This window comes from Mus musculus, chromosome 13 (assembly GCF_000001635.26).
Source record: "Mus musculus strain C57BL/6J chromosome 13, GRCm38.p6 C57BL/6J".
In the NCBI taxonomy this organism is placed as follows: Eukaryota; Metazoa; Chordata; class Mammalia; order Rodentia; family Muridae; genus Mus; species Mus musculus.
Genome location: NC_000079.6, coordinates 42308254 through 42319333, shown reverse-complemented (window position 1 = coordinate 42319333; position 11080 = coordinate 42308254).

The following is an 11080-nucleotide window of genomic DNA, read 5'->3' as shown; positions in this document are numbered from 1 at the left end:
AAGAGCAAGGTGAAGATGGGCCAGTGTCTGGTGAATGGCTGGCTTGCTGATTCCTAGACTTGACCTCCTCAGTGCCTGCTCACGGGTCCTGGCAGAAGATGGTTCTCTGGGCCCTCCTCAAAGGAACACTCCATCATGACTTCATCAGCATCCCCCACCCCCCCCACACACACACCTGAAGGCCCCTTCACCTGATGCCCACATATTGATCATTGAGTTCTAACTTACTATAAGCTGGCTGGCCTGCTGATTCCTAGACTTCATGAACAAATAGGTAGTCAAGTGCTGTTTCTTAGCTAAAATATCACCTTAGCTTAATTGCCAAATCTCATGACAGTTTTTTTTTATTTTTTCCTTCTTCAGATATATTACGACTATTAGTATCACATGTGATGTGTATGGGGTGGAGGCATACACATGCAGGAGTCTGCTCTCTCTTTCCACCATGGGTTCAGAGGGTTGGACTCCAGTTTTCAGACTTGAGTAGCAAGTGCTTTTACTTGCTGAGCCATACCACCAGACTTTAAGATCACATCTAATGATATCTTTTATGCCTAAAACTATCTCTGAACTTTTTCTAGGGTCCTTGGAAAGTTAGAAGACTTACGTGGCTTTTCTTAGGAGAAAAAAAATAGCAATAGACAAAATGTCACCAGTCTTCCCCCCAAAATGTAGGCTATCTATATGCAAAGTTTCCAGAGAATTTTCAATAGCACCACTGCCCGAGGGGTCTAAGTATTCATCACATTGCCAGCTCTGCCTCACCTCTGCAAACCACACTATACAGAAGATCTCCCTTAGCTGTGGGGAACGTTGCCCAACTCCTGGATGATGCCTGTAGTCAGGTAATACCGAGACCCTCAGTGTAACGCCTTTTCTATCTCAGTTGGTGTTTATCAAGTTCAGTGGTCATAAATTTTGCACTCTGAAATACAATGGCAAACCTAGCACAGGTTTCTTTTTCTTTCCCCACAGTTTCATCAACATAGGATTCATTATGTACACCGCAAAGTATCAGAGCCCAGAAGACAGTGTCAAATTCCCCGGAAATGGAGTTATAGGCATGAGCTACCATGTGGGTGCTAGGAACCAAATCCAGGTCCTCTGCAAGAGCAGTGAGCCATCGCTCCAAGCCTCTGAGAATAATGCTTCATTATTTTCCTAAATTGAAAATATCAGTTCTTCCTTGAACATAGAAATTACTATGCCTAGGACTGCTTTGTAGATTTTTTTTTTTTGGATAAGCTTTTATTGCCTTGTTTTGTATGCCACGGGAACAACCGGCTTTTCTTGTTGGCTGCATTATTCTCATATTGAGCCGTCAACTACTCTCACTAGTAATAAATTAACTATGGCTGGGCCACACCTTTCCCTATCCAGATTGCTTTCATTTTTCTCTGATGCATGTTGGGAATCAGCTGCTGGGCAAGACCTCTTGATCTTCAAGGTTGAAAAGTTTCTTCCTAGCCCTGGCCGAAAGGACTGTGGTCAACACTCTGGGTCCAGGCTTCTTCTGATAGTGTCACTTAGAAGCTGAGGACATAGCAATAGGCCCAGTCAATGTTTTCAGACCTCTGGGTGAGGAGCAGATGGACGCACAGGGCTGCTAACTCTGTCTGAATGCAGCAAGAATTCATTACTGGGGAAGGAATAGCTGACAGAGTGTTGTGGGGTTTGCTTGGAATGTGGACATTCTAATATTCTGTGTTCTGGATCTTAAGCTATTATAAGTCCCAGCAATTTAATAACTGAGATGAGCTATTAATAAGTGATGTATTCCTTTCTCTGCCTGAGACTCCTCTAGATTTGGGGAAGTCTTGAGGGTTTTTTTTTTTTTAATTTTCACAGCAATGTAATTCGTTGCATAAGTTTGATAAAGATCTGTCTTTCTTGTTGCTGTGACCTAATTGCACATTGTGGTTATATAACTAATAACTAAGGACATTGTCTGTGATATTGTACTTGAGAGTGTTTAGTGGCTCAGATAGAACCAGAAACTTTTAAAGAAGTCAGACTTGCTTTAGGGAGATGACACAACAAGGCCTACACTGGCGAAGAGACCTGATTTCTAGCTTAGACCCGAATATGGGGGTTACCTGTTGGCCGAGTCGGCATCAGATGACCTTAGGGATCCAGAGTGGATATTTTTCTAAACTTACAGATACTACAGGTACAATCTATTGGTGAGCGTTTGGTTTATCTTTCATATATATATATATATATATATATATATATATATATATATTCCAGTCTGAAATTCCTTATGAGAATTTCTAAATGGATAGTTCAAAAAAGTCTGCCTGTTAGATTATCACTCTTGCCCTTGCCTTGCCTAATTAAGTGCCTCTGAAACCCGGCACCACTCTTGTTTTCTAATGAGGTTAATAATAGTGGCAAAAGTAATATTTCTGATTGATCATGTCTGACCTTAGAAATTCTGTCTTATCAGAATCTGATCATCAGGTATACACTCTTCCAGGCCATCCCACCGCCATTCTCTTCCATGGTTTGTACAATTCTAGATCTCTTTTTCAATGGCACGCAACTGACAAACATGCAAACTCTGTTTTGCCTTGAGAAATTTTAATTGACTCGCTCTTCAGCTGTGTGAAAACCAGTTTTGGTACTTATCTGTCAACTGGATTGGATCTTCTCGTGATCCCAAGTTGCCAACCCTTATCTGACTTCCAGTCCCTCCAGTTCCTTTCAAGGTTTAACCTTAATCCTTCAAACTGGCATTTCTAATGTTTCTCTCTGCCATTTGACCTAGTTCCTAGATTTCTATGGGAACTCTAGGTCATAGCTAACCTCAGATCCAATCTTTCATTATTACTATTATTTAGTAGTAGTAGTAGTAGTAGTAGTAGTAGTAGTAGTAGTAGTAGTATTTTACTTAAAAGGCACTACAAGGTTTAGCCCTATGTATGGCCCTACATCTAGTGCTTCAAGGACTTTCTGTTGTTGCCTGCTTTGAATCTTCGTGCAAAGGGTCAGCAAGAAAGAAGGCACAGAGTCCCCAAAGACCCCAATGCTCCCCATGATCCAAGGAGCTCCAATGCCCTCACCTGGAAGTTCCACAGTTCTAACAGAAAAAGGCAGTTCCTTGGCATAGAACCATTCTGGCAAGAAAGAAGGTATTCTAAAGACAGACACTTGTGCCAGTTGCTTTGGCTGTCAGACAGTAGAAAAAAGAATCATCCCTAAGGAATTAACATCCCCCCAACCCAGAAATCCCACGCAGATGGGGAGAGAATGACTGAAGCCCTGGCCCCAGCCAAAGGAGAGAGTTCCCTCTAAGGGAAGGGACTTGACACAATTCTGACAAGTTATCCAGGTGACCATCCAGATTAGTCTGAGTGGAGATGCTGGGGATCAACAATGAGGCAGGACTATGCCTCAATCATGGCTACTTAATTACACAAATCTCTTGCATTCTATCAAACCTAAACTCGGTCTAAGTACCCTGGGCATTGGAGGCCACCCAGTGGTTTTATTTGTTCCTCTTCCTAGTATGACCACACTGAAGAAGTTATCTTCCTCTTCTCTTTACTCTTCTGGGTCTCTTTAACTGGCCTATTGGGAGGGGTTCAAAATCAGGCTTGTTGTGGTTTCCAGGATCCAGGTTCTCACCCCCCCCCCAAATAGCCAGTAACACAGAGACCTCTAAGAGTCCACTGGACTGCTTGCCCTCAGCATTTGACTCCCAACTCTGTTTTTGCATATACCTTTATAGTAATGCTTCGTTCCCATGAAAGCGTGCTTGCTTTCTCCTTCCTTCCTTCCTTCCTTCCTTCCTTCCTTCCTTCCTTCCTTCCTTCCTTCTTTCCTTTCTTCCCTTCCCTTCCCTTCCCTCCCTTCTCTCTCTCTCTCTCTCTCTCTTTCTCTCTTTCTCTCTTTCTCTCTTTCTCTCTTTCTCTCTTTCTCTCTTTCTCTCTCTCTCTCTCTCTCTCTCTCTCTCTCTCTCTCTCTTTCTTTCTTTCTCCTCTTCCCCTTCCTCTTCCTCCTCCTCCTCCTCCTCCTTCATGGTTTTCTGAGACAGGGTTTCTCTGTGTAGTCCTGGCTGTCCTGGAACTCACTAAGTAATACAGGCTAGTCTCGAACTCGGAGTTCTGCCTGCCTCTGCCTCTCGAGTGCTAAGATTAAAGGCATACACCACCATTACTTATTCTCAGTTGCAGCTTTCTTGTAAGGTGCCTAGGCTGCTAAATCCTGAAACCCTGACTATGGCCATCACCATTGCCATGTAGATGGTATAACTGGTTTGGCAGGAACAGCGTCACTTCTCTGAGAAACTCTTCAGAGACCTTCCTTGCTTCACACTGCTCAAAAGGCTGATGAGGATCCGGGAATGTTTCAGGGCTGAATGGTATTCATCTTGAGCATAAAAAGAGGGTTGAGTTTTACCTAAGCACCATGTTAGGTAAATCAGCTACTCTTTTGTGTTGTAAAAAATGACGAGCCAAAGAGGACCATGCTGCTCCCTGCTTACCATTTTCCTCCATATTTTCACAATGAATGGAGAAGGCCATACCTCTCTTTCCTCCGGATTCCTAAAGACTCATGGATGGCTCCTCTGTGAACCCATCTTTGTAAAAGTCCAGGTCTCATTTCTTTTCTTCATTAATGATCAATATTCTTGCTGTAACTGTCTAAGTAAAATTACCTTGAAAATTGTCCAGTACACTTTGTCTTTCACCCAACAGGGCACTCAGTGGCCATTAGCTAGAGCAAAATGAATTAGTCTTTAGGGACCAAACCAGAAACCAACATCCACAGCTATTGCTAATCATACTTCAGAAAACTGTCCAACCCCAAAGGGAAACCAAATTGATGTTTAAATTAAACACTTCATTCCCCTAACTCGAATGGAAATTCTTAATCTGTAGAAGAGGTATTTGTAACCATGGTGGAGGTTTTGAGTATTAAATAATTTTACTTTTGATTAAGAACAGACTTTTTGCATATTTTATAGTACTGGGTAAAAATCAAGTTAAAAATCCCCAAATTTAGTTAAACTCCATTAGAAATGCTTTCTTTTTATTAAAAAAAAATGACAAAAATTTCAACCAATACCACTTTGGGTTTCTCTATCAATGTTCTGCTGATTTAAGATTTTCACTACCATTAAATTAGTTATTCTCTCTGGTCTTTACCAAGATAACTTAAAGAGAAAAAAAACAGCACTGCTTGCAGAACTTACAGCTGCTTGTTTCTGTTGCTTGTTGTGGTTGTGTTTCTTTAAGAGTTCCAGTGCTGCTGTATTCATTATCATGGTTGAATTCAAATATGATAAGTCTTAATCATTCAGATTCCTGCTTCCCTTCCGTATGCGTCAATAGTGTGAGCGGGCTAAGCTGTTCTGTTTTACTGGGTCATCTGTAGACAAAGCAGTTTCTTGAGAAGCCTCCATACCTTTGATAGAATCTTGAATCTCTTGCATGGGATCTTTCTTAGATAGTGGATCCGAAGAACAACTCTCAATCAATCTCTCTTCTCATCATGTTCTTCCTCCCTCCTTCACCTGTCCCTTTTACTTTTACTACAGAGGAGTTTATTACACCAAAGTAGCTTTTATAACTTCATGGCCTTTTTTTTCTGAACTAAAAAAATCTTACTGAGTAAATTATTTGAATGTGTAACTCTGACTAACTGCCTAGCCTTAGACCAAGTGGCCCTTAATTTCAAGAAGTTTAAACTCAAAGAGTTTGTTTCCTCATCAACAAAATAGTACAAATAAAACTTCCAGCTTCCATGGGGTGTTTCCAAATGTGAACTTGCAAAGCTCTCCAAAGAACATCTGATATGGGATAGCGTTAGCCGCCATGTGCATTTGCCTTGGACATTATTATGAATTCCATTGGCTTGGAAACATTTTCTATTGTTCTAAGTTGTAGACCCACACATCCGATTAAATGTTTCAACATTTTAGTGGGTTGAAGAAAGTAAATCATAGCCATTATATCTACATTCTGAGTTTCACAGATGTTACAATAGCGATAGCTAGGATTAGCTTCAATGTAACCTAGGATGGAGGCCAGGATGTATGGTATAAGTGGATGAAATGATGTCTATCATAGCTTGACACTTAGTAAATCTGTAAGATGGTACATCTCGTTTATTATAACCATCTTAATAATGTAGGATATGGTTGAAGATGCCATGAGTACAAATCGTAAACTCCACATGTCCATGCTGATAAGTACAAATTTTAAACTGAGCATGCTCAGTGTTGAAGTTCAATCATTTCCAACCTTTCCTTTTACTCTGATCCTTCTTTTATGCTCCTTGTCTCAATTGATGGTACTCTGCTCCACCATAAGCAGAAGATAGTGATGAAAGACGAAACGAAGGATAACAAGAAACGTTTTAAAATGCAGTTTACCTTTGTGTTAACTAACTAAAGCGTTGGGTAAATGTTCTTATTGTGAGAATGATGCATAAGAAATGTTGGAACAGACAGATGTAGAAAGAATTCCCTACTGAGTCCCTAGTCTACCACTTAAACTTTAATAAGGAAATTTGGGCCACACAAACTTTCCGAAAAGGAAGTATACAAAATTTTCATATCAAATTCTTCTAAATCTTCTGTCGTCTAACTACATCTATTGGAAGAATGTCAACTCCCTCCATCACTTTATCAAAACACAAAACCTATGTATGTGTTTATAAATTCATTGAGTAGGTATCTTTTAGTTGGCTTGTTAGAAGCTAGAGACACTAAGGAAGGTCCATGCGTTAGCCTGATTTCTGGATAAAGGTTCTAGGCATAATCCAAAGTCTAGAACACTTCCATGAGACCAAAGTGATTCTGAAACTCTGACTTGCTTCAGGCATTATCCTGATCTACAGTAATCATGTGCCCGTGGTTGACCACCATAGCCATGGGTTCAGAAAATTTAGAGCATTGCCAAGCATTCATCAAATGCATCCTATTTAAATAATAAATCACCTCCCCACTCTTTCATGGCCTAAGTTGACCTAATTAGGGAAGACTTGCCTTTTTAAGTGATACCTTCCCTGAGGATCTTCCTGAAGCAGAACCAGGCTTTAACAAACCTCTGCCTACACTCTGCCTTGGGTTTGCGCAAATGTAAAATCAGTCTGCTAAAAGTTTCCAAGGACAAAAAGGAGACCTCACAATATTTCTACGTCTTCCAAAGGATTCCAGCATCTAAACAAGGGATCATGCACAGCGAGAGGGACAGCTATGAAGCCGATGGGCCTCTAATTCCCGAGATCTCTGAGACACTGGTATGCCACTCAGGGATGCTGGAAAAGACAATGGCATACATACATACATACATACATACATGCATACATACACACACACACAGGGACATGACATGTAGATGACTATGACTTGTGAAATGTAGAAATTATTACATCCTGCTTGATCAATAGCCATAGGCATACGAATTCTAGAAATTTCACATGGCGACCAACCCCTTTTCTCCATCACATGCCCCCATCCCAATCCAACATCTGTAGACTTCATACCTAGACTAGTTGGAGTTCACTTAGGGTTTGCTCTTCAATTTGTCCTAATCCAATGACAGTGGTAGCTTAGTACTGTGAATAACATCCCTGAATATTTTCACAGCAAATTGGGCAGAAGGGGCATGGGTTTCCTCAGAATATGAAAAAGAAGAATAATATAGAAACAGGACATTCTGCTTTCAGATTCCTGAAGGGCTGTATCCTAGGATATCGGCATCTTGCCATGGCTAGAATACATCCCTTCTCTCTGTTTTATCTAGTGGTATCCTATCTCTCCGTCTCATCATTGCCCAGCATTTGAAGTGACATGGTGACCCCAACCCTGCTATTTTTCACTGTAGCTTCTTCCCTGTGTTGGCTTCAGAGACAGCAGAGGTTGATAAAGTCCTCAGTGACACCAGGGTTGGAGATGGGTATCACCCATCTTAGCAAGTGTTCTGCCCACTGTGCTTTGAAGTCATGAAGTTAGGTAGCTGATAAAGCTCCATCCACTGGAAGCATTCACAGTGAAACCTCGGGCTGTGTATGGAACATTGATTTTTTTTTCCCCAAGGAGAAAAATAAAAGAACAGTTCCCCTCACAGCCTACTCGCAAACAGACACAGCCTTCCTCTCTGCCCGCTTTAGGAAGAAAGAAACCTCTTCTGATATGAAAAAAGTTTACAGAAACAACAACAACAAAACAAACAAACAAAGAAAAATCCCATGGATCTTTAGTTTCACTACTGCTGTTTGTCTAAGGTCTCTGGAGAAGCCACACGTTTGGTGCATCTGTCTCCTTGGATGTCAAAGGACTTTGTGTATTGGCCGCAGCTTCCTGACAGGGTTCTGGTGGGAAGGTGACTCACAGGTGGAAAGGAAGAGAGAAGCCAAGTTCTCTACAAAGACTTGACTGACTGAAATCTAGAAGGCCACGGAGAGTCACTAACAAAGCACCCCTGCTGAATGTCAGACTAGATGCTCTGGCCCTGCCATGGTGAGGGAATGAATGAATTCCATTGAGAACAAGTTATTGTAACATATTAAGATTTTGGGCTTAAAAACCAGCCTTTTCAAGACTTTGGGAAGATAAATGCCATCTTGCATTATAGAGAGAATGCCACTCCAACTAAAAGAATTCCCTTTGACTCATTGGAGTTTCACTTGGTAAATAAATCTAAACGTGATTGAATGTTTTTCTAGCTACTCATTTAATGATGCAATAAGACTTATCCACCTCTTCAAGGGCCTCTCACCCCACCCCACAGGCTGCCATTTTATTTATCTGTAGTGCCAGGAATCCAGCCCAGGACTGGTGGAAGCTAGACAAATGCTTTACCAGAGAACTCCAGCTCTGACTGGATCAGCTAACTTTATCAGAGAAGCTGGGAGGTGAAGCTTTCCTGGAGACTGCTTTACTCACCCACCCCACCAGCCTCCCAGAACCCCCTTTTTATAGGTTTGCTTGAGTGCCTCTTCCAGATGAACCCCAGAAATCTGGAGGTGAACCAGCGGGCTCTGTGATGATGCCCAGGCTTGCCAGCTTTTCCGAAGGACTGCATGACTTCAGTTCACTCCCCCCTCCCCCCACCCACACCCCCACCCCCACCCCGTCTCTGGGTCTCTGTTTTCTTTTCTTTCCAGAAAAGAAACAACCAGCAAAGTTCCAATTTGATCTTAGAAAGTCTCTTTCCAAGAGAACTCCAGCTGAATATAATTCCTCTCGCTGCTGTGCTCTGGAGAAGCACAGGTGGAATTCAAACCCACGGTTTTCATCAGCCAAGAAGCTAATCCCCAGGGGAAAAGGAAGCACTCATTAGTGGGCTCCTCTCTCCCCCATCCCTGCCAAACGTCACCGCATCCCTCTTAGGCTCTACTCTCCTGAGACTGAAGCCCTGCCGGACCCTTAAGAGTAAAGAGAAAAATCTGTCGCAAGCACGCAAGCGCACTGCCAGAAAGCAGAGTTTTTTGGAAACCCAGAAGGAAGTCTGACTGAAAAGAATGAGCTGCCTGCGACCCCCCCCCCCCACACTCCGCCGTGCCCCCCCCCCCCAAGCTTCTTTAACTGCTGATCTGAATCCCAGAGGAGGGATGGAAGAGAAAGACTGCTTCCTGCCTTTCTGTTTTTTTGCCAGTTACTGAAGCAGCAATCAATTGTGGAGCCAAAGAAGATGAGAGTTCAACCTATTAAAAAACGACAGCTGCTGCCTGGCAGTGGTGGTTTAATTAATGCTTTGATCCCAGCACTCGAGAGGCAGAGGCAGGAGGATTTCTGAGTTCGAGGCCAGCCTGGTCTACAGAGAGTTCCAGGACAGCCAGGGCTACACAGAGAAATCCTGTCTCAAAAAACAAACAAAACTGCTTCACTGCAGTTGTAGCACTCTCTGAACAGTTTCATTCAGTGGCTTCTCCCATCCCAGCTCCCTCTTAAATACATTGCACTGGTGTTCTCTGAGCTTGGACCTTCGTTTTCTTGGTACCACCTCAGCATCTTCACCATTGGACTTGTTCTTAAAACTTAAAAAAAGAAGAAAGAAAATCCTTCCACCCCCATCCTCTCTCTCTCTCTCTCTCTCTCTCTCTCTCTCTCTCTCTGTCTCTCTCTCAATGAGGGAGATCCTGAGGCAGAAGGTTGAAGTTTGCTCAATAGGAAATGGTAGCCAAGTGCAGGCCAAGTACCAAGTACCATGTGGAAGGAGCCAGGGCTTTAGGACACCCTCACCCTCACCCCCACCCCCACCCTGCAGCCACTGCCAGTCACACAGTGGCAAGCAATTCATTAGGTGAAGTAAAATACCCATACAGACACTTTTCCCATATACCTCACTCAGACAGTGCTTTAAAATGTTAATAATTTAACAGGGGATGAAAAAGAGTTGCAGTGAGCGGCCTAGGATGTTGGCCATGCGGGTCGGAAGACTGTAATTTGACATACCATGCCTCAGTTAGGATAACAGTAATCCTACAGAGCTAATATTTGTTCAGTGCTGGCCATCCCTTCAGCCTCTCCTAGAGAAAGGCAGTGAAGATTCCAGAAGCCCAGCAAGTTCCCATGAGTCTTTGCTGATAGGACCATTTGCAATACTGTTTGGGTCAGTCAGAGAAGGGAAAGTTTGTGTGTGTGTGTGTGTGTGTCTGTGTGTGTGTGTGCGCGCGCGCGCGCGCGCAAGGTGTAAATGTCTTAAATCAGCTCCCGGTGACTCTCCTTCTGGGGCACTCAGCCAGTCCTGAGCTTGGAAGAAGAAAGAGTTCTCAGTGTTCCTTAATAAACAAAATACTCTGAGCAAATAAAAGGCACCAGCAACCTCCGTGGAGCAAGCAGGCCTGGCTAGCTTAGCAGCCGCTGGGTGAGGCGCAGTGAATAGCTGCGGTGTTGGGGGATCATCTTTCCATCACTTCCTCCAGCCCAGTACTATGGAGAAAGCACCTCTCACCATGCCATCAGCTTAAACTGTTGGAAGCTGCCTAATGGCCTGCCAGAGAAGCAAGGATAATGACCTGCCTCCCTGGGGATATCTTCAGGTATCAAGAAGCAGAGAGGTTGCACTGCATGGGGGGACAAGACTTAAAGCTTTTGTGTTTTCTTAACACAATCCAAAAGCAG